This window comes from Amblyraja radiata, chromosome 17 (assembly GCF_010909765.2).
Source record: "Amblyraja radiata isolate CabotCenter1 chromosome 17, sAmbRad1.1.pri, whole genome shotgun sequence".
NCBI lineage: Eukaryota > Metazoa > Chordata > Chondrichthyes > Rajiformes > Rajidae > Amblyraja > Amblyraja radiata.
This window is the reverse complement of record NC_045972.1, coordinates 35696338-35718442: the sequence shown is the minus strand read 5'-3', so window position 1 is coordinate 35718442 and position 22105 is coordinate 35696338.

Genomic DNA, 22105 nt, shown 5'->3' with positions numbered 1-22105 from the left:
AAGATCTTAGACACACTCAGCAGGTCAGGCAGCATCTGTGAAAAGACAAACCTTTCAAATTCTGAGACTCTGCTAACTGTCTTTCCAAAAAATGCTGCTGATTTGCAGTGATCCAGCATTTCCTTATTTTATTATCATTGAATATGGAATTGTTTTTGAGACACTTCCTCTACAAACGGTTATGACAGTGTTCAGAGCTTTAATCTCATCAATTTTATGAGATCACTTTATTTCATTATTCTCTCAATGTTTCATATGCTTTATTTAGGTTTATTACTGTCACCTATAGCAAGGTACAGTGAAAAGCTTTGTTTTGCATGCTATCCAAACAGATCAAATAATAATGTACATAAATGGAATCAATTCAAACTCAAGTACAATAGTTGGAGCAAAGGGGAAGAAACAGAATAGGTCTCAGCATTGCAGCGCATCAGTTCCATAGACAACATTCGATGGCCATATGGGGTAGCGATAAATAGGACAATACTTATGGAAGGACCATTCAGAAGTCGGATAATGGAAGGGTAGAAGCTGTTCCTGAATCTTTGTGTAGTTTTGTTAGGATGCATCATTTTAAGGTGAGCATGGTACCACTCTGGCCATGGCCATCTGCACACCTTGAATCAGGTTGGCTTCCCTAGCTTGAAACTAATGGCACCGTTCTGTGTGGTCAAGAATGTACAAGTTCCAATGGAGTACAGTTCTTCTGCTATCTCCAGGAATGTGTAGTATTTACTCCCAACAATACTGTCACACTCAGGTGCATTGAGTTGCTGATGGTCTGCAGCAGCCGACCTAATCTAGCAGATATTTCTTTCGGGGCTCGTTCAACTTAGTCAGTGGTAGGGACACATTGACTGAAGGAAAGGATTCAGTAAACATAGCTCCAACCAAATGTTCATGAGGCTTCACAAGGATAACTGGGCAGACAGAACCTTTGCTACATCTGAGACCAGTACATAGATCAATATTGGATGTACTATTCATTTTATTCTTGTGTTTAAATAGACTGGTTTAATTGGGAGGTATTCCTGATCTTCCAATCTATTTTGCTGCAGTCCTTATTTTATTTTAATCTGCACTTTCTCTGCAGCTATAACACTATATTCTGTACTCTGTTTATTTTCTGTTTTGTACTACCTGTTGTACTCATGTAGAGTATGATCTGTCTGGACTGGAAGTTTTTCTCTATTTTTCAGCACACACCACAATAATAAACCAATTTAAACTGTGTGGCTTACAAAGCGAATACAGAAGGCAGTTAATACTCAACCTTGTAGCCATAGGTCAGGAGTCACCTAGAGACTAGACTGGGTGACAGCGTCATCAGTGAAATAAGTACATTTGTTTAATCAGAATCTGGCAGTTTCAGCATCTCCATTCCTCTTGAGACTTTACTTTAGACTTTAGAGATACAGCGTCAAACAGGCCCTTCGGCCCACCGAGCCCGTGCCGACCAGGGTTAGTCACCCCATACACTAACACTATCCCACACACTAAGGACAATTTGCAATTTTACCTAAGCCAATTAACCCACATACCTGTACATCTATGGGGGACTGTGGGAGGAAACCGGAGCACCAATAGAAAACCTACGCAATCACAGAGAGAAAGAACAAACTCTGTACAAACAGCACCTGTAGTCAGGATTGAACCCTGGTCTCTGCCACTGTGAGGCAGCAGCTCTGTGGCTGTGCCACTCTGCCACCCCTCTTATTATTTTATTTAGAATGTAATTTTCCTGATGGACTGTCAGCTGAGGGGTTTGAATGATTTGGCCAGGCCTCTGGATTGCCAGTCTGACACTTCATTCATTATGTTGTCATTCTCTTAACTTCTTCTCCTAACAGTTATTATTTTGATGTCATTAACTTTTCTCCCCCTTCCCAAGCAGCTGCTGCAGAGTTGTGAGGGTTGGAATACCTTACCCGTGCCTGATCTCTATTAAGTCACCTGCATTTATGTCAAAACAGAGGCAACATCCTAGGCTAATGTTACCCTCCATGTCCGAGACTCATGTCTGGGAGCAATGCACTTTTGCAGATTCAGCTCTGCTATCTCAATCTCTGTGCCTGCAGAGGTCAGCATCTTGAAACCACTGCAGAAAACAGTAAACAGCTGTAAAGCTGTAGAAACAATGAGAAATTAACCAGCAACACCTCCTGTAAGTGACTGATGATCCCTTTAAAAAGGACTGGTGTTGGGATCCATCCTGTTGCTCCACATATGTTCCGTCATTGCTGTTACATTGAGCTCTCAGTGACAAGCCTTGAGTCAAATCAACTGAGAGCCTGCAGTGATTTGTTTGCCTGCTCTGCGGATTTATGGCAGGCATTCAACGCACACACACACAAATCTGCCCTGTATTGCGTAACGTTTGAATTTGCACTACAGATGCTATTTTGGATATCTCAGGACTCTGATATAGAATCATATGTAGACAACCGTGTGCTGATTTTCACAGAGCTACAAGGACTACGGATCAAGGGATTGCTGTCAGCTAGTGTGAACAGGTAGGAATGAGAACTGTACCCATCTCTTGCAAATGTAGCTGTTGGTTGATTTTTTTCTGGACAAGAACTTGCTTTGGAGTGGACTGGTGAGGTATAAATACCAGCTGCACATTCAACAGAAGAGGCTGAATGAACAATCTGAAACGACAAATCTCCCAATCTGTCCTACATTGCTGAAAAGGTATTCGAAGCTGGAGCTTCATCAACATTACTCTCGAGCAACCTTGTGAAATCTGCAAGCAATAATTGCTCGAGTGGTTCCACACCCATATCACGATCTTCCAACATCATGCACACCTGCTCAGTACAGGCCGATTTTGCATTCCAGAGGAATTATCTTACAGTAGGATCAGAATCAAATCAATTGGGCTAAAGAAACAAGAAAAGTAGAACGTTGCGTAGGCAGCAAATGGACACTGAACTATGACCAAGAAATATTTGACATAATGATGACATCCTGTCATCCATCTTTCTCTTTATATATTTTCCTTGAATTATGTCACATTCTCTTAACTCAAGCTGTCCATTTTGATTGAATGGTGCAGGTTTTTGGGCCCACCAAGTCCACACTGATCATCGATCACCTGTTCACATTAGTTAGTGTTATCCTATTTTCCCCATCCACTCCCTACACATTCGGGACAATTTACAGAGGCCAATTAACCTAGTAGCCCTTAAGTCTTTGGGATGTGGGAGGAAACCGGAGAACCCACAAGAAGCCCACTTATTCACATACAAACTCCACACAGACATCACTCGAGGTTAGGATCAAACCTGAATCTCTGGCGCTGTGAAACAACAGCTCTAACAACTACACCACTGTGCCACCCATTCACCCTCAACTCTTAGAATCTTTCCTCATAACATAGTTTGCGTTATCTTTAACTTTTCACATTCCTTCAATTTTATATCTCTTGATTTGCTACAGGCAACCCACAGATCATGTAAGGGTTCCGTTACTGAGAGTTGTTTGCAATCTAATTTCTCCATAAGTCATACATTTCTGCTTTCTATCATGACCCATATCATCTCACTCGATACACATGATAATAATTCTTTCATTTATTGAATAGTCAGCCCCCATAATTAAACTAATGTAATATATGCTGTATCCAGTCATCAGTGAATACCTTGCTTCAATTTCACATTTCCGTCTGTCAGGTCATTCGTAATATGGGTGACTATTTTCAGCTTTCATTGTACTTGTTTTTTATTACCATATTATTCAAACCTTGTAAAAATGTCCTCTAATCACAAAGCAATATAAACATCTTGTAAATGTGTGTTTTTTCTACATCATCCAATATTGTCACAGTAGAGAAAGATGTTCTATACATGGAGTAAACTCTCATTTATCCAGGTTTAATACATTGTGCAATTTGCCAGAATTCTTGTGCAATTTGTTAAGAAGTTCTAAGAAAATTTAGCATTATGAAAATAGGATAAAACAGTGGCATTTAGACAATAGACAATAGGTGCAGGAGTAGGCCATTCAGCCCTTCGAGCCAGCACCGCCATTCAATGTGATCATGGCTGATCATCCCCAATCAGTACCCCGTTCCTGCCTTCTCCCCATATCTCCTGATTCTGCTATCTTTATGAGCTCTATCTAGCTCCCTCTTGAAAGTATCCAGAGAACCGGCCTCCACCGCCCTCTGAGGCAGAGAATTCCACAGACTCACAAATCTCTGTGAGAAAAAGTGTTTCCTCGTCTCCATTCTAAATGGCTTACCCCTTATTCTTAAACTGTAGCCCCTGGTTCTGGACTCCCCCAACATTGGGAACATGTTTCCTGCCCCTAGCGTGTCCAAACCCTTATAATCTTATATGTTTCAATAAGATATTTATTTCAAGTGTTATACAAAGTAAGTGCGTAAAGATTTATTCTGTACTCCCCTACAGAAGGGGAGTGCAGTTGTTGGCAGGTTTGCAGCAGCATCCTCTGGAGATTTTACTTCATGTGATTATGAGTTCAGTCATTCATTTGATTTATTTTTGCTTCATTTTATATTAATATTACATTTTATATTAATAGTGTTTGGATTTAAAATATAGAAATTTGCTGTAAAACACATTGTTATTTAACGTAGTATGAAGATAACATATAGTTTGGTAATTTATTAAAACAGAGAGTTAGAACGCTATGTTTTAGAAATGCCCATGCTAGTGAACTAATCACACAACTGACACCTTCCATTATCCATGGTTGCTGGATGGCTGAGAGTGTACTGTATTATTTATACAGTAAATCTATGCCGAGCCACTTGTCTGTGCTTACTGGATGTGATGACATGTTCAGGTATGATGTTGGGTGAATTGCAATATATTCGCCATCAGCTGGTTGTAGCAGACACAAAGGATGTAGCAAATTATCTTTTGTCTGAGGGTATACCACTAGATACTGTGTGGGAAAGAACTGCAGATGCTGGTTTAAACCGAAGATTGACACAAAATGCAGTATCACTGTACCTTAATTGGTACACCTGACAATGCTGGAGTAACTCGGCAGAACAGGCAGCATTCTGGAGAGAAGGAATGGGTGACATTTCATGTCTGAAGAAGGGTCTCGACCCGAAACATCACCCATTCCTTCTCTCCAGAGATGCTGCCTGTCCTGCTGACTTACTCCAGCATTTTGTGTCTACCACTGGATACTAATCCATTTGTCCATTCTGCTGACCTACTGTAGTTGTAGGCTTGTAGCTTGTAGCCTGACCAAACCTCTTCTTTCCATTTTTTATCCTCTCCGTTTCTCTACCTTGCATGTGAAAGCTTCCTTCTTGCTATATTCTCTGAAATGGATGCAACTGTTGGTGCAACAGGGAGAGTATTGATATCAAAATCCCATGGTTCGTAATAATCTGCCCACGTAAAAGAAGACTCCATTACAGGAGGGAAACAGAACAAGATCTTACTGCATGTGAAGGAGTCCAAGAAATGGGTGGTCTCAAACCTCCTTAGGCATAAAAGAGAATTTGCTATTTGTTTTGCAAAGTTGCAATATAATTTTTATGAACTATTTTCATAACTGGCATCTTCCCCAGAATTGTGATGACAGCTTCTGCCGTGAAGCTCTTTGTGCAATAAACTATAACCTTCAACCTTAGTCTATCTATTTTTATGGTGCTGCTGTTTGTGACACTGCCTCAATAACTGCTGGACAAGCCTGTATTAAAATATTTTATTTTGGTTTATGTTGATTTCATTTATTTTCTTGCAATCCCCATCAATTCCCTTTCTTGCCCTGTATGAGGAAACTAAATGCAAGTTTGAATCATGGCTTGATATAGAGCAGTGTTATATTAGAAACTTCAGAAAGCTCACTTAAAGAGTGAAGAAGATTAGACATTATTGCCTTCCATCACAGTGAGGAATGTGGGGAATCCTTTGTGGCGGATGTTTATGTTAACTTTTATGTAGTTGTGTGTCTTGTTGCATTTTCTTAGTATGGCTGTACCAAGCATCACTGTACCTTAATTGGTACACGTGACAATAAAATACCCCTTTGAACCCCTTTGATTTTTGGGCATTATTGTATTATCCTGGCGAACAATGGCTACCTTGCCAACAGTCTGTTTGTCCTTTCCTTCTTTGTGTTTTAATAGTATGTGTTAAATGTATGTTTTTAGTGTTCTGTAGCTTGTTTTATGTGGGGGGAAACTTTTTCTAATCTCTTACCTTGACGGAGATACGATTTTTTTCCATATCGTATCTCCATCCACACTGCGGCCTAACATCGAGAAGTTGGCGGCCTTTGCTGAGGACCGATTTCGAGAACTCCACTATGGGTGCCTACGGGACTTTAACATCTCAGAGGCCACAATCCCTTTGCCAGGGATCGACCTCAGAGCCTCAACCATGGGTGCTTGCGGACTTTAACATCATGGAGCCCGCGATCCCTGATCAGAGACCGACTTCAGGAACTCCAAGCCGCAGGAGTTTCGACCACCCCGACACGGGAGCTTCGACCGCCCCGACACGGGAGAATAAAGAGGAAGAAGTTGGACTTTTTGCCTTCTATCACAGTGAGGAATGTGGGGAATCCGCTATGTTAACTTTTTTGTTGCTTTTGTTTTCTTATGGCTGTGTGGTAATTCACATATCAATGTACCTTAATTGGTACATGTGACAATAAAAGACCTTTGAAACGTTTGGAGTTTGCAGTTCTCGGTATCAGAGCCTTTCAGTGGCCTGGTGGTCTCTCGGGGATGAACTGTAGAAGGATTCATTAGGCAGCAATGTTAATGGATTTAGTGGTTTTGGGTGGTGCATTTAGATCTTCTTCTTCAGTTGTCAACCCAGAGTTGTATGAGTTGTTCTGTTCACACTATGAATATAAATGCTTCATAAGTGCATACAAGTAAATAAATCTTTTATTTTATTTTATTAAGTTATCAAGATGATGGCTATTCCTTATAACTGCAATAAACAGGGCATGGATGAAAGCAGGGTAGCAACTTCATAGATGCTGCAAAATGTTTAATTGATCACCCATATTCATTGTCAACATTAGAGAAGATTTCCTCCACCTTTCAGCAATTGGATGACTAGCCTCATACACTGCTTTGTACAACAACCCCTTATTACTCACCTAACAACAATTGTTATCAATTATGCCTCCTACCTAACATTTATGGGCCCTATCACAGCCCAACTAACATATCATTACTTTGGATTAACACCCACATTTCACACTCTCCCAGCTATTGAATCAAGACAGACAATTGGTTCTGATTTATTATTGCCACGTGTACTGAGATACAGTGAAAGATGCTGTTTTGCTTGCTCTCCAGGGAAAGCACACCATACGAGAGAACATCAAGTTAGACCAAAAACAAAAAATAATCAAGGAGCAGAATATAGTGTTACGGCCACAGAGAAAAGTGCGCGGGCTGCACAAAGTAGATTGGAAGATTAATAAATCATCCTTACCATAGGAGTCTGATAACAGTGGGGAAGAAGCTGTTCATGAATTTGGCTGTATGTGCTTTCAAGCTTGTGTATCTTCTGCCTGACCGGAAGAGGAGAAGAGAGAATGACTGGTTCTTGAATGTGTTAGTTGCAATCGAGAGGCAGCATGACGAATTGATGGAGTTGATGGGGGCAAGGCTGCTTTGTGGGATGAATTGGGTTGTGTTCATAACTTACTGCAATTTCTTGCAGCCTTGGATATTGCCATGCCAAGCTGCGATGCATTCAGATAGGATGCTTTCCATGGTGAATTTGTAGAAATGGATCATTGGCGACATACTGAATTTCCTTAGACTTCTGAGGAAATAAACATGTCGCTGTGCTTTGTCGGCCATTGTAGATTGGTTATTTCCTACTAACCAATTGTAGTGCTTGTTAGTAGTTGCTCCGCTTAATATGCGATTTATATTACCAAGACTCAAGATTCAAGATTCAAGAGAGTTTATTGTCATGTGTCCCTGATAGGACAATGAAATTCCTGCTTTGCTTCAGCACAACAGAATATAGTAGGCATGAGTCGAGTCTAGTACCAACTCGACTCAACTCATTACAGCCATGGCATTAATGTGATTGGACTAGGACAAATTGTTAGTGATTGTTCTAGGAACTTGAAGATCGCGACCATCACCATTTTCACACCGGTACCACACCATGTTTCTTGAAGTCGATGTCCTGCTCCTTTGTTTTGCTGACATTAGTGGTGAGGTTGTTTCCTTGACCCCATGCTACTAAGCTCTCTATCTGTTTCCTGTACTGCATCTCATCATTATTTGAGATCCAATCTGCTATGGTGGTGTCATCTGCAAATATATAAATTGTGTTAGCCCAGAATTTAGCTGCACATTCATAAGTGTATAGGTAGTAAATAAAGGGATGTGTACAAAGCTTGGTGGGGCACTGATGTGTCCTTACTGATTATGGTCTTTGGGTCAGGAAGTCAAGGATTCAATTGCGGATGAGGTGCTGCGACCAAGGTCCAGGAGTTTGGAGATGATTATGGCATTGAAGATGGAACTATGGTCAATAAATAGGAGTCTGACATAGATGTCCTTGTTATCCAGATGTTCAAGAGTCAGTGTATGGCCTCTGAGATGGCATCTGCCATGTACTTGTGCAGAGGTAGTTGAATGACAGTGGATCGATGGGCTTTGGGAGGCTGGAGTTGATGTACACCATGGCCAGTGTCCCAACTTCATGATGTCAGAGTCACCAGGCAGGAGTCATTAAGGCACATTATCTTGTTTTTCTTTGGCACCAGGATCATAATGGTCTTCTTACCTCAGATTGGAGTAGAGAAGGGATGAAGATGTCTGTGGAATCTCCTTCCAGCTAGTTCATGCAGGTTCTGAGGGCAGAGCTGGGGACTTCATCCAGGCCAGTTGCTTCCCATGGTTCTCTCTCAGGAAGGCCGATCTGACGTCTGCAATGGTAACCGTGGGTACAGATGCACCCAAGGATGACGGGGTGGTATGATCTAATTCCACTGACCTTTTGTTCAAAATAAGTATAGAATTAATTGAGCTCGTCGTTGTTGCCAATGATTATATTGCTTTGTAGCCCATTATACCGTGCAAGATCTACCACAACTGGCAGGTGTTTATGTGGTTAGCTAGAGGCTCCAGCTTGGTCTGAAATTGTTTCCTGGTGTCCTTGATGGCTTTGCAAAAGTCATGCCTAGATTTCTTCTGCAGTTAAGAACCACCTGACCTGAACACTTCAGGTAGACACAAAAAGCTGGAGTAACTCAGCGGGTCAGGCAGCATCTCTGGAGAATATGGACATGTGACGTTTCAGGTAGGGACCCGTCTTCTGATATAAACCAGCATCTGCAGTTCCTTATTATTGCAATTGAGCACCTCAAACTTGGTCTTCAATCGGGAGTGGATAACACGGTTTATCCATACTTTCTGGTTTTGGAAAACGGATTGACTTATTTTGCATGGCAGTCCTCTGCGCACTTTCCTTGATGTTTGTGATACACAGATATATGCTATGTCGTTTGCTAAAGCATCAACCTCTGCCTTGTTGGAGAAGGTGTCTCACATTCACACCAGCATTTGGCAGAGAAAACACTACAATTTACATAGAACCTGCCACAACAAACCTCCGCTTCATGTGAACCTGCTTTCGAGCCTTTCTTATATCAAGGAAGCTGCTGAGCTACGAGGGAGCAAAGAAAGAAGCACTCCATCTCCTCATCTGACACAGTGTCATCATCTCAGATACAGCCACATGGTGCACCATAGAGAATAGCATAGAAAGACACAAAGTGCTAGAGTAACGCAGCGGGTCAAACAGCATCCCTGGAGAACGTAGATAGGAGAAGATTCTACAGATTGAGAATAGGGTAGATTGGGATCTGCAAATGGCATACTACTGGTGCAAAGTAAACGTACAGCCAGAGCTATGTTAAAAGTAATCCTCCTCAGGCATGTATATAGATATGCAGGGAATGGAGGGATGTGGATCATGTGCAGGCAGAGGAGAACAGTTTAACTTGGTATCGTGTTTGGCACAGAATTATCGGCTGAAGGGCCTGTTCCTGTGTGTACTGTTCTATGATTTCTGATAAGACATTAGGGACACTAACAGGATTGCCTGAAAGACTGCGTGGGATGTACCCCATTGTGGGAATCCCTGTCCAATCTTGCACACGGATTGTGTGGAGCTGACAATTCAGCCTTTCCAGGATGCAAGTGGTTGCCAGCTTCATTTCAACACTTGCAGTCCCAAACATTACATATGTGTGAGGCCCAAGATTTAACTTTCCATTGTAGCAGAAGCTGAAGCTCCTCAACACGTGCACATTGTAATGCAATGCTAGCTCGGACTGATTAATAAGGCACAGGTTACATGGCACAGGCACATGTTAAAGCCATCACAACTCTCCATCTGTCCTTCAACTGGTCACAAGAACCGCTGAGGTACCAGTCTGGAAGAGTGGAGCACAAACCAGCTGGCCTGTCTTGGAATAACAGCATTCATGACTCCACCACTATCACTCCTGGCCCCATCACTGGTGTTTGTCAGCTAGCCCAGACCCCGAGGCTGGACTAAGTGGGTCAATAATTGCTCAAGATTATCCGTCCATATCCAAAGAAGTCAGACACCAAGGATAAGGTGATTAGTAGGAAATTGTATGGTTTAACTGTTATTGTATATATATAAATTGGGGCAGCATAATGGCACAGCTTGTAGAGCTGTTGCCTCATACCTCCGGTGACCCAGGGTCATTCCCTACCTCCAGTGCTGTCTAGATGGAGTTTGCACGTTCTCACTGTGACAGCAAGGGTTTCCTCTGGGTGCTCCAATTTCCTCCCAAATCCCAAAGACTTGCAGATTGGAAGATTAATTGGCTGCAGTAGCTAACTTGCATGCAATGTGTTGGTGAGTAGTAGAATCTGGAGAAATCGATGTGAACGTGGGAAAAATAGGAAAACTGGGATTAATGTAGGATGTGTGTAAGCGGTTGGTTTATGTCCGGCACAGACCGATGGTGGGCAGAAGGAAATGTTTCCATGCCATAACTTCCTGTGACTCTCTAAATGTGGTTTGCAAATGATGATATGGTTGGACTGTTTTCAGGAATTGTGGTCTTGTGACTCTGACGAAGATTAGAAAAAGAGTGGCGGTAATATTGCAGCTCGGGTAAATGAGGAATCACAGTTTATGTTATTAACTCGTGGGTATGGACATTACTGGGAGAACAGGATTTAACAATCACTGCTAACCGCGTTAGAGAAGATTATGACAGACCTTAACACTATAATTGTTGCAATGCTGTTAAACCTGGAAAACTAGAATGCTGATCCAGTGATAAGGGAGAAGTGCAGCCTAATTATCCAAATCCCTGCACACGGCATTGGGGGTTCAGTATTGATGTGGATAGAGAACTGGCTGGCAAACGGGAAGCAAAGAGTAGGAGTAAACGGGTCCTTTTCACAATGGCAGGCAGTGACTAGTGGGGTACCGCAAGGCTCAGTGCTGGGACCCCAGCTATTTACAATATATATTAATGATCTGGATGAGGGAATTGAAGGCAATATCTCCAAGTTTGCGGATGACACTAAGCTGGGGGGCAGTGTTAGCTGTGAGGAGGATGCTAGGAGACTGCAAGGTGACTTGGATAGGCTGGGTGAGTGGGCAAATGTTTGGCAGATGCAGTATAATGTGGATAAATGTGAGGTTATCCATTTTGGTGGCAAAAACAGGAAAGCAGACTATTATCTAAATGGTGGCCGACTAGGAAAAGGGGAGATGCAGCGAGACCTGGGTGTCATGGTACACCAGTCATTGAAAGTGGGCATGCAGGTGCAGCAGGCAGTGAAGAAAGCGAATGGTATGTTAGCTTTCATAGCAAAAGGATTTGAGTATAGGAGCAGGGAGGTTCTACTGCAGTTGTACAGGGTCTTGGTGAGACCACACCTGGAGTATTGCGTACAGTTTTGGTCTCCAAATGTGAGGAAGGACATTATTGCCATAGAGGGAGTGCAGAGACGGTTCACCAGACTGATTCCTGGGATGTCAGGACTGTCTTATGAAGAAAGACTGGATAGACTTGGTTTATACTCTCTAGAATTTAGGAGATTGAGAGGGGATCTTATAGAAACTTACAAAATTCTTAAGGGGTTGGACAGGCTAGATGCAGGAAGATTGCTCCCGATGTTGGGGAAGTCCAGGACAAGGGGTCACAGCTTAAGGATAAGGGGGAAATCCTTTAAAACTGAGATGAGAAGAACTTTTTTCACACAGAGAGTGGTGAATCTCTGGAACTCTCTGCCACAGAGGGTAGTCGAGGCCAGTTCATTGGCTATATTTAAGAGGGAGTTAGATGTGGCCCTTGTGGCTAAGGGGATCAGAGGGTATGGAGAGAAGGCAGGTACGGGATACTGAGTTGGATGATCAGCCATGATCATATTGAATGGCGGTGCAGGCTCGAAGGGCCGAATGGCCTACTCCTGCACCTAATTTCTATGTTTCTATGTTTCTATGTAATTGTAGGTTGGTGTGTGACTGCACCTCAAGTGATTGTGAACACATGTCTTGCTGCCGATATCTCTCCACGTGACAAAGGCTACAAGTAAGTTTGTCACTGTCACCACAGCACCCATTATTTCCTGGTCTAGCCTATTATCCCCAGCTATATAACATTGATTCCCATTGTACACTGTAGAAAATCTCTCAGTGTTTTTAAATGTACACAGTATACTGCATGTTCCATTGTTCTCCAAGGTTCTGTGATAGGAACTAACATCATTCACTGGCAGTAAATTAAAATTAATTAAAAAAAACTACAGATGTTGGAATTCTGGAAGAAAAAAAGAAATACAGGTGTTGGTTTCACACAAAGGGCAGTGGGTGTATGGAACGAGCTGCCAGAGGAGGTAGTTGAGCCAGGTACAATCGCAATGTTTAAGAAACGTTTGGATTGGTACATGGATAGGACAGGTTTAGAGGGATATGGGCCAAGTTCAGGCAGGTGGGACTAATGTAGCTGAGACATGTTGGTCAGTGTGGGCAAGTTGTGCCGAAGGGCCTATTTCAACACTGTAGGACTCTATGACTATAAAATGCTGGAAACATTAAGCAGATCAGGCAGCATCCGTGGAGAGACAAACAAAATTAATGTTTCAAGCCTGATAGAGTCCCTCTGGTAGACTGATCAGGAAGGTTAAGATGCATTGGATCCATGGTGACTAGGTCATTTGGATTCAGAACTGGCTTACTCATAGTACACAGAGGATTGTGGTGGAAGGGTATTATTCTGGCTGAACATCTGTGACCAGTGGAATTCTGCAGGGATCTGTGCTGGATCTTTGTTGTTTGTGATATATATATAGATATAGATATAGATATAGATATATAGATATATATATATATAGATATATATATATATAGATATATAGATATATATATAAATGACTTGGATTTAAATGTAGATGGGTTGCTTAGGAATTTGGTGGAGTTGCAGACAGAAATGAAGGATGTCAAAGTATACATTAGGTACAGGATACTGAGTTGGATGATCAGCCATGATCATATTGAATGGCGGTGCAGGCTCGAAGGGCTGAATGGCCTACTCCTGCACCTATTTTCTATGTTTCTATACAACAGGGTATAGATCAGCTGCAGACAGGGGCGGAAATCCCTATCAAAACATGAGAGGGGGGACACAATTTCTTGCAGGCTGCGCACATACCCACACACAAACACACAAACGCAAGGCTTCGGAGGCTTCGGCCGTGGGCCCTGTGGACGGTAACATCGGGAGCTGACCTGGTTGGTGACCGACTCTGAACTCCAGCAACAGCAGCTTCGTCCACCCCAAATCGTGGGGCTTGAATCGGCACATTCGTGGGGTCTTTCATCACTCAGCACGGCTTAAAATCAGCATCGGGAGCCTCGATCGCCTCGATGCAGCAGTGATTTTAAGCTGGGCCGGGCAATGAAAGGCCCCGCGAACGGGCCGATTCAGCCCTTAGAAAGCGGCTGATACTGTAACGGGTATAGCTTGGACCCAATAGCAGCACAGAATCAGGCAGGTATAGTTGGTAACGAACTTTATTACGATACTGTAACACAGAGTAGTAACACAGGAATGGGTACACACCGTACTCACACAGAGGCTCAGGATTGAGCGAGGGTTTCGAAGAGTGGCAGGCAGGAGACGTAGTCGGGGTAGCGGAAGGTCCGGTCACCAGGAGATCCAACACACGATGCAAACAAACCAGCGAGGGACAGACGAAAGGAGAGTCGAAGCCAGGCAGGAAGTCGGGAAATCACTGGAGAGTCTTGCATGAATGCTGAGAACAATCTGGCACTGTGTGAACGGTGAGGAGAGTCTATATACTGGGTTAATTGGTGATCAGAGGCAACTGAGTGCAACAGGTGAGGAGAGTTGGGCTGATGAGAGGGGAGTGGCAGGCAGGCAGGTGAGGAGAAGGAGGGACCGGTGGAAAAGTACTGGGAGGTGAAGTGGATGAGAATGAGGAGAGGGCAGACTGTGACAGAACCCCCCCCCCTCAAGGGACGGCTCCTGACGTCCCAAAACAAAAAAAAAACAATAAAGAAAATAAACCCAATTCCACGCAGAGTTGGGTGGGAGGAGGGGGACCGGAGGAGGGCTAATATTCGTCCGAGACATCCATGTCCGCATCCTCCTCCATAGCATCAGAGGAAAGCTCCGTCTCGTCGTCACTGGGCGCCTCAGACAGAAGAGGGGACAGAGTCTCAGGGGCGGCGACCCCTCTAGGAGTGGCGGACTTGGACGGCTGGTCGGGATGACGCCGGTGAAACTCCCTGATGAGGGAAGCGTCCAGGATGTGTCGAGCAGGAATCCAGGACCTCTCCTCTGGACCGTAACCCTCCCAATCGACCAGGTATTGGAGACCCCTCCCACGACGGCGGGAGCGCAGGAGGCGGTGCACCGTAATGGCGGGGCCTCCGTCGATGAGACGAGGAGGTGGAGGAGGAGGGACTGCGGTGACCAGGGAGGCCTCCCGGACTGGCTTTACTCTGGACACGTGGAACGTAGGATGGACCAGCATGGAACGAGGCAACTTGAGCCTCACAGCCGCTGGGTTGATGACCTTCTGGGTCTCAAAGGAACCGATGAACTTGGGTGCCAACTTCTTGGACTCCACCCTCAAGGGAAGGTCCCGGGTCGACAGCCAAACCTTCTGGCCCGCGAGGTAGGTGGGGGCCTGGGTGCGGTGACGGTTGGCAGCCGTGGCGTAACGGTCCACGGAGCGGAGAAGAGCCGCACTGGCTTGGGTCCACGTCCTGCGGCAGCGACGAATGAAGGCCTGGACGGACAGGCAGGAAACCTCTTTCTCCAGCGCCGGGAACAGTGGAGGCTGGAACCCGTAGGCACACTGGAAAGGGGAGAGCCCAGTGGCCGAGCTTGTCAGGGTGTTGTGGGCGTACCCCACCCACAACAACTGCTGGGACCAGGAGGAGGGATGCTTGGACACCATACACCGCAGCGCCGTCTCCATCTCCTGATTCTTCCTTTCAGTTTGGCCGTTGGACTGGGGATGAAATCCGGACGTCAGACTCACGGTGGCCCCCACAAGCGTGCAGAACTCCCTCCAGAACACAGAGGCAAACTGGGGTCCCCGGTCAGAGACCACATCGACGGGAGGACCATGGAGCCTGAAGACGTTAAGTAACATGAGCTCGGCAGTCTCCTTGGCTGACGGAAGCGTGGGCAGGGGCACGAAGTGAGCCATCTTGCTAAATCTATCGACCACGGTCAGGATGGTGGTGTGACCACGGGATGGGGGCAGGCCGGTAATGAAGTCCAGGGAGATGTGGGACCATGGTCGATGGGATACAGGCAGTGGAAGCAGATGACCCGCAGGAGCTTGGTGTGAGACCTTGTGCTGGTTGCAAACGGGACAGGCGTTGACAAACTCCCGAGTGTCCCCCTCCAGCGATGCCCACCAGAACCTCCTTAGCACCATCTCCTTGGTCCGCTGAATGCCGGGATGACAGGTGTGTCGAGAGCTGTGGGCCCACTGAAGGACGTCGGACCGCAGGGCAGAAACCACAAACAGGCGATCAGGAGGGCATGCGCTGGGTCCCGGCTGGTTCTCCAAGGCCGCCTTGACCCTCTCCTCCACTTCCCAGGTGAGGGAGGCAACCCTGTGCGAGGACGGGAGGATGGTGTTGGGGCCAGAGGCAGGCTCCTCCTTCGCCAAGAACTGTCGAGATAGGGCATCGGGCTTCACGTTGCGGGACCCAGGTCGGTAGGAGAGGGAGAAGTTGAAGCGGGTGAGGAAGAGAGACCAGCGGGCCTGACTAGAGTTGAGCCTCTTGGCTGACTGGAGGTATTCAAGGTTCTTGTGGTCAGTCCAAACCAAGAAAGGCTGCTCGGTTCCCTCCAGCCAGTGACGCCATTCCATAAACGCCAACTTAACCGCCAACAGTTCTCGGTTGCCAATGTCATAATTCCTCTCAGCAGGGGTCAGGCGTCGGGAGAAGAAGGCGCATGGATGGAGCTTCTGGTCCCCGGCAGCCCGCTGGGACAGAACAGCTCCCGCCCCCACATCGGAGGCGTCCACCTCCACCACGAACTGTCTCTCTGAGTCCGGAACTTGGAGGATGGGGGCCGATGTAAACCGTGTCTTGAGTGTCTGAAAAGCTTCGTCGGCCGCGGCAGACCACCGGGACGGAACCTTGGAGGAGGTGAGTGCTGTGAGGGGTGCGGCCACAGTATTGTAGCCACGGATGAACCGTCGGTAAAAATTGGCGAACCCAGGAACCTTTGGAGCTGCTTGCGGGAGTCAGGAACAGACCAGGTGGTGACAGCAGAGACCTTGGCGGGGTCCATCTTGATGTTCCCTTGGCCAACGATGTATCCTAGGAAGGAGACTGACGGGGAGTGAAACTCACACTTCTCAGCTTTAACAAAGAGCGAGTTCTCCAGGAGCCGATGTAGAACTGCCTGGACGTGGTGTACGTGTTCCTCCTTGGTCCATGAAAAGATGAGGATGTCATCAATATAGACGAACACGTACTTGTTCAACATGTCTCTGAGAACGTCATTGACCAAAGCCTGGAAGACGGCCGGGGCGTTGGTGAGGCCAAAGGGCATCACCAAGTATTCGTAATGTCCCGTGGGAGTGTTGAAGGCGGTCTTCCACTCATCTCCCTCTTTGATGTGGACCAAGTGGTAGGCGTTGCGTAGATCCTACTTCGAAAAGATGGTGGCCCCCTCCAGGAGCTCGAAAGCAGAGGAGATGAGTGGGAGAGGGTAGCGATTCTTCACCGTGAAGCCGTTGAGCCCCCGGTAATCTATGCAGGGACGCAGAGATTTGTCCTTCTTCTCCACGAAGAAGAACCCAGCCCCAGCAGGAGACGAGGAGGGACGGATGAGACCAGCAGCCAAGGAGTCGTTTATGTATTTCTCCATGGCGCCTCTCTCAGGGGCGGACAGGGAGTAAAGGCGACCCCTACGAGGAGCGGAACCAGGCAGGAGGTCTATGGCGCAGTCATAGGGCCGATGAGGAGGAAGGGAGGTGGCCCTAGACTTGCTAAAAACCTCCCCAAAGTCATGGTACTCGGCTGGGACCCCCGTCAGATCTGGAGCAGAACTGGAGCAGGTGGCCGGTTGAGGAGCTGAGGCTTGCTTCAAGCACACTTGGTGGCAGGAAGGGCTCCAACCCAAGATGACCCCCCGTCCTCCAGTCGATGTTGGGGTTGTGTCGCCGAAGCCAGGGGTAACCCAGGATGAGGGGAAGACGGGGAGACTGCAGGATGTGGAACTGGATGGTCTCATGGTGATTACCAGACAGGAGCATGCGCACTGGGACCGTCTGGTGAGAAACAGTCCCCAGGAGATGGCCGTCGAGGGCGTTGGCGGGAACAGGTTCAGGCAGGGGAACACAACTGATGCCAAGCTGGCGGGCTAGTTCCTTGTCCATAAGATTAATGTCACAACCAGAGTCTATGAAGGTGGTGAGGGTGTGAGAACCATCAGACAACAGCAGACGGGCATGACAAAGAGGGCGTCGGGCAGAGGAAAGTTCAGAGGTTCGACTCACCAGTAATTCCTCCGCTACTGGTGAGTCTGGCCTTTTACTGGACACTTGGAGATGTAATGACCCGCCAGGCCACAGTAGAGACAGAGGTTCTCCCGACGCCAACGTTCCCGTTCCTCGGGGGTGAGACTGGTGCGACCCACCTGCATGGGTTGGGGTTGCCTCGACGGTTGCCCCAACGAGGGTAGTCCAGTCTCCGGAGGAAAACGAGCTTGGGTGGATAGCTGGCGGTCCGCCTGTCCCTGTCGCCTCTCCCGACGTCTCGCCAGGATGCGTCGGTCCAGACGAGTCGTTAGCTCGATAAGCCCATCCAGAGAAGAAGGAAGGTCGTGGGACACCAACTCATCCTTGATATAGTCATTCAAGCCCAGCAAGAAAGCGTCACACTGGGCCGGGGCGTTCCAATCACTCTGACGGGCCCTGGTGCGAAAGTCGATGGCGAAGTCAGCGACGCTCTGGTTCCCCTGGCTCAACCCCAGCAGACCTCCCGCAGCGTCCAGCCCCATCGAAACCTCACCAAACACATTGCGAAGCTCCGCGGCGAAGGCCTGGAAAGAGGAGCAAGCCGGCGTGCGTCGCTCCCATTCAGCCGTTCCCCACAGCCGAGCTCTGCCAGTCAGGTGATTAATGGTAAACGCCACTCTCGCCGCTTCCTGGGCGAAGGTGTAGGGCTGTAGGGCGAAGAGAATGGAACAGTTCGTGATGAATGGGTTGCAGCCCTCCGGGTCTCCAGCGTAGCGCTCCGGGGTTCCCACCCGGGACTCAGGTGATGGTCCTGGCGGACCGGGAGCTGGTGCTGTCGGAGCCGGAGGCGAAGCATGGGGTGTAGCCTGAGCGAGGGTGGTCGTCAGCTGTTGGACCTGGGTGGCTAGTGCAACCAATGCTTGCTCCTGGTTTGACACAGCCTGTCGAACCTCGGAGTTGGAGGCAGTGAGCATAGCTTTGTGCTGCAGGAGCGTGTGCTCAATCCTCTCGAAGCGGTTTGACGGAGACGTTGTGTGCGCTGAGTCCATTGTTGGCCAGATTGTACTGTAACGGGTATAGCTTGGACCCAATAGCAGCACAGAATCAGGCTGGTATAGTTGGTAACGAACTTTATTACGATACTGTAACACAGAGTAGTAACACAGGAATGGGACACAGAGGCTCAGGATTGAGCGAGGGTTCCGAAGAGGGGCAGGCAGGAGACGTAGTCGTGGTAGCGGACGGTCCAGTCACCAGGAGATCCAACACACGATGCAAACAAACCAGCGAGGGACAGACGAAAGGAGAATCGAAGCCAGGCAGGAAGTCGGGAAATCGCTGGAGAGTCTTACATGAATGCTGAGAACAATCTGGCACTGTGTGAACGGTGAGGAGAGTCTATATACTGGGTTAATTGGTGATCAGAGGCAACTGAGTGCAACAGGTGAGGAGAGTTGGGCTGATGAGAGGGGAGTGGCAGGCGAGGAGAAGGAGGGACCGGTGGAAAAGTACTGGGAGGTGAAGTGGATGAGAATGAGGAGAGGGCAGACTGTGACAGATACCCGCTTGAATCTTTCAAAAGCTACAATGTGATAAATAGCACAAACAAATAAAACTGAAGCAAATTAATGCAAACAGAAGCACCAACCTTGGAAGGGGGGGGGGGGGGGGGGAGGGGGGGAGAGAGGGAGAGAGGGAGAGTGGTAGAGATGGAGAGGGAGATAGAGGGAGAGAGGGTGAGAGGGAGAGAGCGAGAGAGAGAGAGAGAGAGAGAGAGAGAGAGAGAGAGAGAGAGAGAGACCCCGATTAGGAAAAGGAGAGATGCAACGAGACCTGGGTGTCAGGTACTCCAGTCATTGAAAGTAGGCATGCAGGTGCAGCAGGCAGTGAAGAAAGCGAATGGTATGTTAGCATTCATAGCAAAAGGATTTGAGTATAGGAGCAGGGAGGTTCTACTGCAGTTGTACAGGGTCTTGGTGAGACCACACCTGGAGTATTGTGTACAGTTTTGGTCTCCTAATCTGAGAAAAGACATTCTTGCCATAGAGGGAGTGCAGAGAAGGTTCACCAGACTGATTCCTGGGATGTCAGGACTTTCATATGAAGAAAGACTGTATAGACTCGGCTTGTACACGCTAGAATTTAGAAGATTGAGGGGGGGATCTTATAGAAACTTACAAAATTCTTAAGGGGTTGGACAGGCTAGATGCAGGAAGATTGTTCCCGATGTTGGGGAAGTCCAGAACAAGGGGTCACAGTTTAAGGATAAGGGGGAAATCTTTTAGGACCGAGATGAGAAAAACATTTTTCACACAGAGAGTGGCGAATCTCTGGAATTCTCTGCCACAGAAGGTAGTTGAGGTCAGTTCATTGGCTATATTTAAGAGGGAGTTAGATGTGTCCCTTGTGGCTAAAGGGATCAGGAGGTATGGGAAGAATGCAGGTACAGGATACTGAGTTGGATGATCAGCCAGGATCATATTGAATGGCGGTGCAGGCTCGAAGGGCCGAATGGCCTACTCCTGCACCTAATTTCTATGTTTCGATGAGAGATGGGAAAAACATACTAAATACTGTGAGTGACCTGAATGAGGGACTGACCTGCAAGCCAGCCAGGAAACCCGTTCGACCGGATTCCTTAATGACCTGACCCATTTAAATCCGATACCCTGTTTAAATCTTTCCCATCCACCAATACATCCAATTAGTTCAAATAGTAATTGTACCCCCATCAGACAGCTTTGGAAATCAAAACACAACTGGTGACACATCGTGTTAATACGGTGTTAATAGAGACATATAACAAGCGCTTAACATTGATACCCCCACTGTCTCACGGAAAGTGGAGATTTTAAGGGGTTTTTTTCACCTAATTTCAAAATCCGGATTAAAAAACATGGGGCTGCGGAAATGGGCAGAGAAATAGCAGATGGAGCTTAACCCAGTCAAGTATGAGGCATTGCAATATGGGAGGTTGAATTTGACCCTTAACAATATTGATAAATAGATGGATCTTTGGATCCTAGTCCATAGCTCCCTGAAAATGGCCACATAAGTAGATAGAGTGGTAGAGAAGACATATGGCATGCTTGCCTTCATTGGTCGGGCATTGAGTATGGGCATCAGAAAGTTTCATTGCAGCTTTCTATAGAGTTTTGGTTAGGCCGTATTTAGAGTATTGTGTGCAATTCTGGTCCTTTTCAGAAAGGATGTGGGGACCTTGGAAAGAGTGCTGAAGTAAAACAGAATGCTGCCTAAATTAGAGAGTGTTAGCTATATGGAGAGATTGTGCAAACTTAGATTTTTTTTTCTGAGGCATCAGAGGTTGAGGGGGACCTGATGGAAGTATATAAAACGATGAGAGGCATAGAAAGGGTTGACTGTCAGAACCTTTTGTCCCCAAGGTTTAGAGGGCAAAGCTTTAAGTTGAGCGGAGAAAAATTGAAACGAGATGTGTGGGCATGTATTTTACCCAAAGTGTGTTGGGTTTGTTTGTACCAGCCCTTTCGGTCTTCTTGGGTGGGATGATGGGGCGGTAACCCGTGCCCATTGAATCATGTGAACTTTGGAACGACAGCACTGCAGCGGCAAGCAAGCGCCGTGGGACATGTAGGGCGGGGAATAAAACAGCTCCTTCGACGGAAGGCCAATTCTCAGGCGGAGCTGGTATTCCGGCAATTATCGAAATTAGTGTTAACCCACTTTCATCGCAGAGTTTTCACAATTCCCATTTTAGCACGCCTTTCATCTTCGCCTCTACTCAACACACCGCGATGCACATCTCCTCAAACCACTTCATAAATATTGCATTGATTAAAAAAAATAAATGTCTAGTAAAACATAATCCTCCTAATGGATGATCGGATATTCTAAACCTGTTTGCTGCGGGAATTATTATTCTGGGGGGGGGGGGAGTGGATTGATCCAGATGTCACCGTGGGAGAAATTATCAGTTAGGGATATTTTTTTGGGGGAGGATGATGTTCTACAGAGATTGTAAGAATTTCACAGGCAGTTGGGAAAGGGCTGTTGCAGCGGGAGGGGTTTGGCGGTGGATATTATTTATAGATTTGAATTGTCAACATGATGCTTACTTAAACTGGGCGGGAGCTT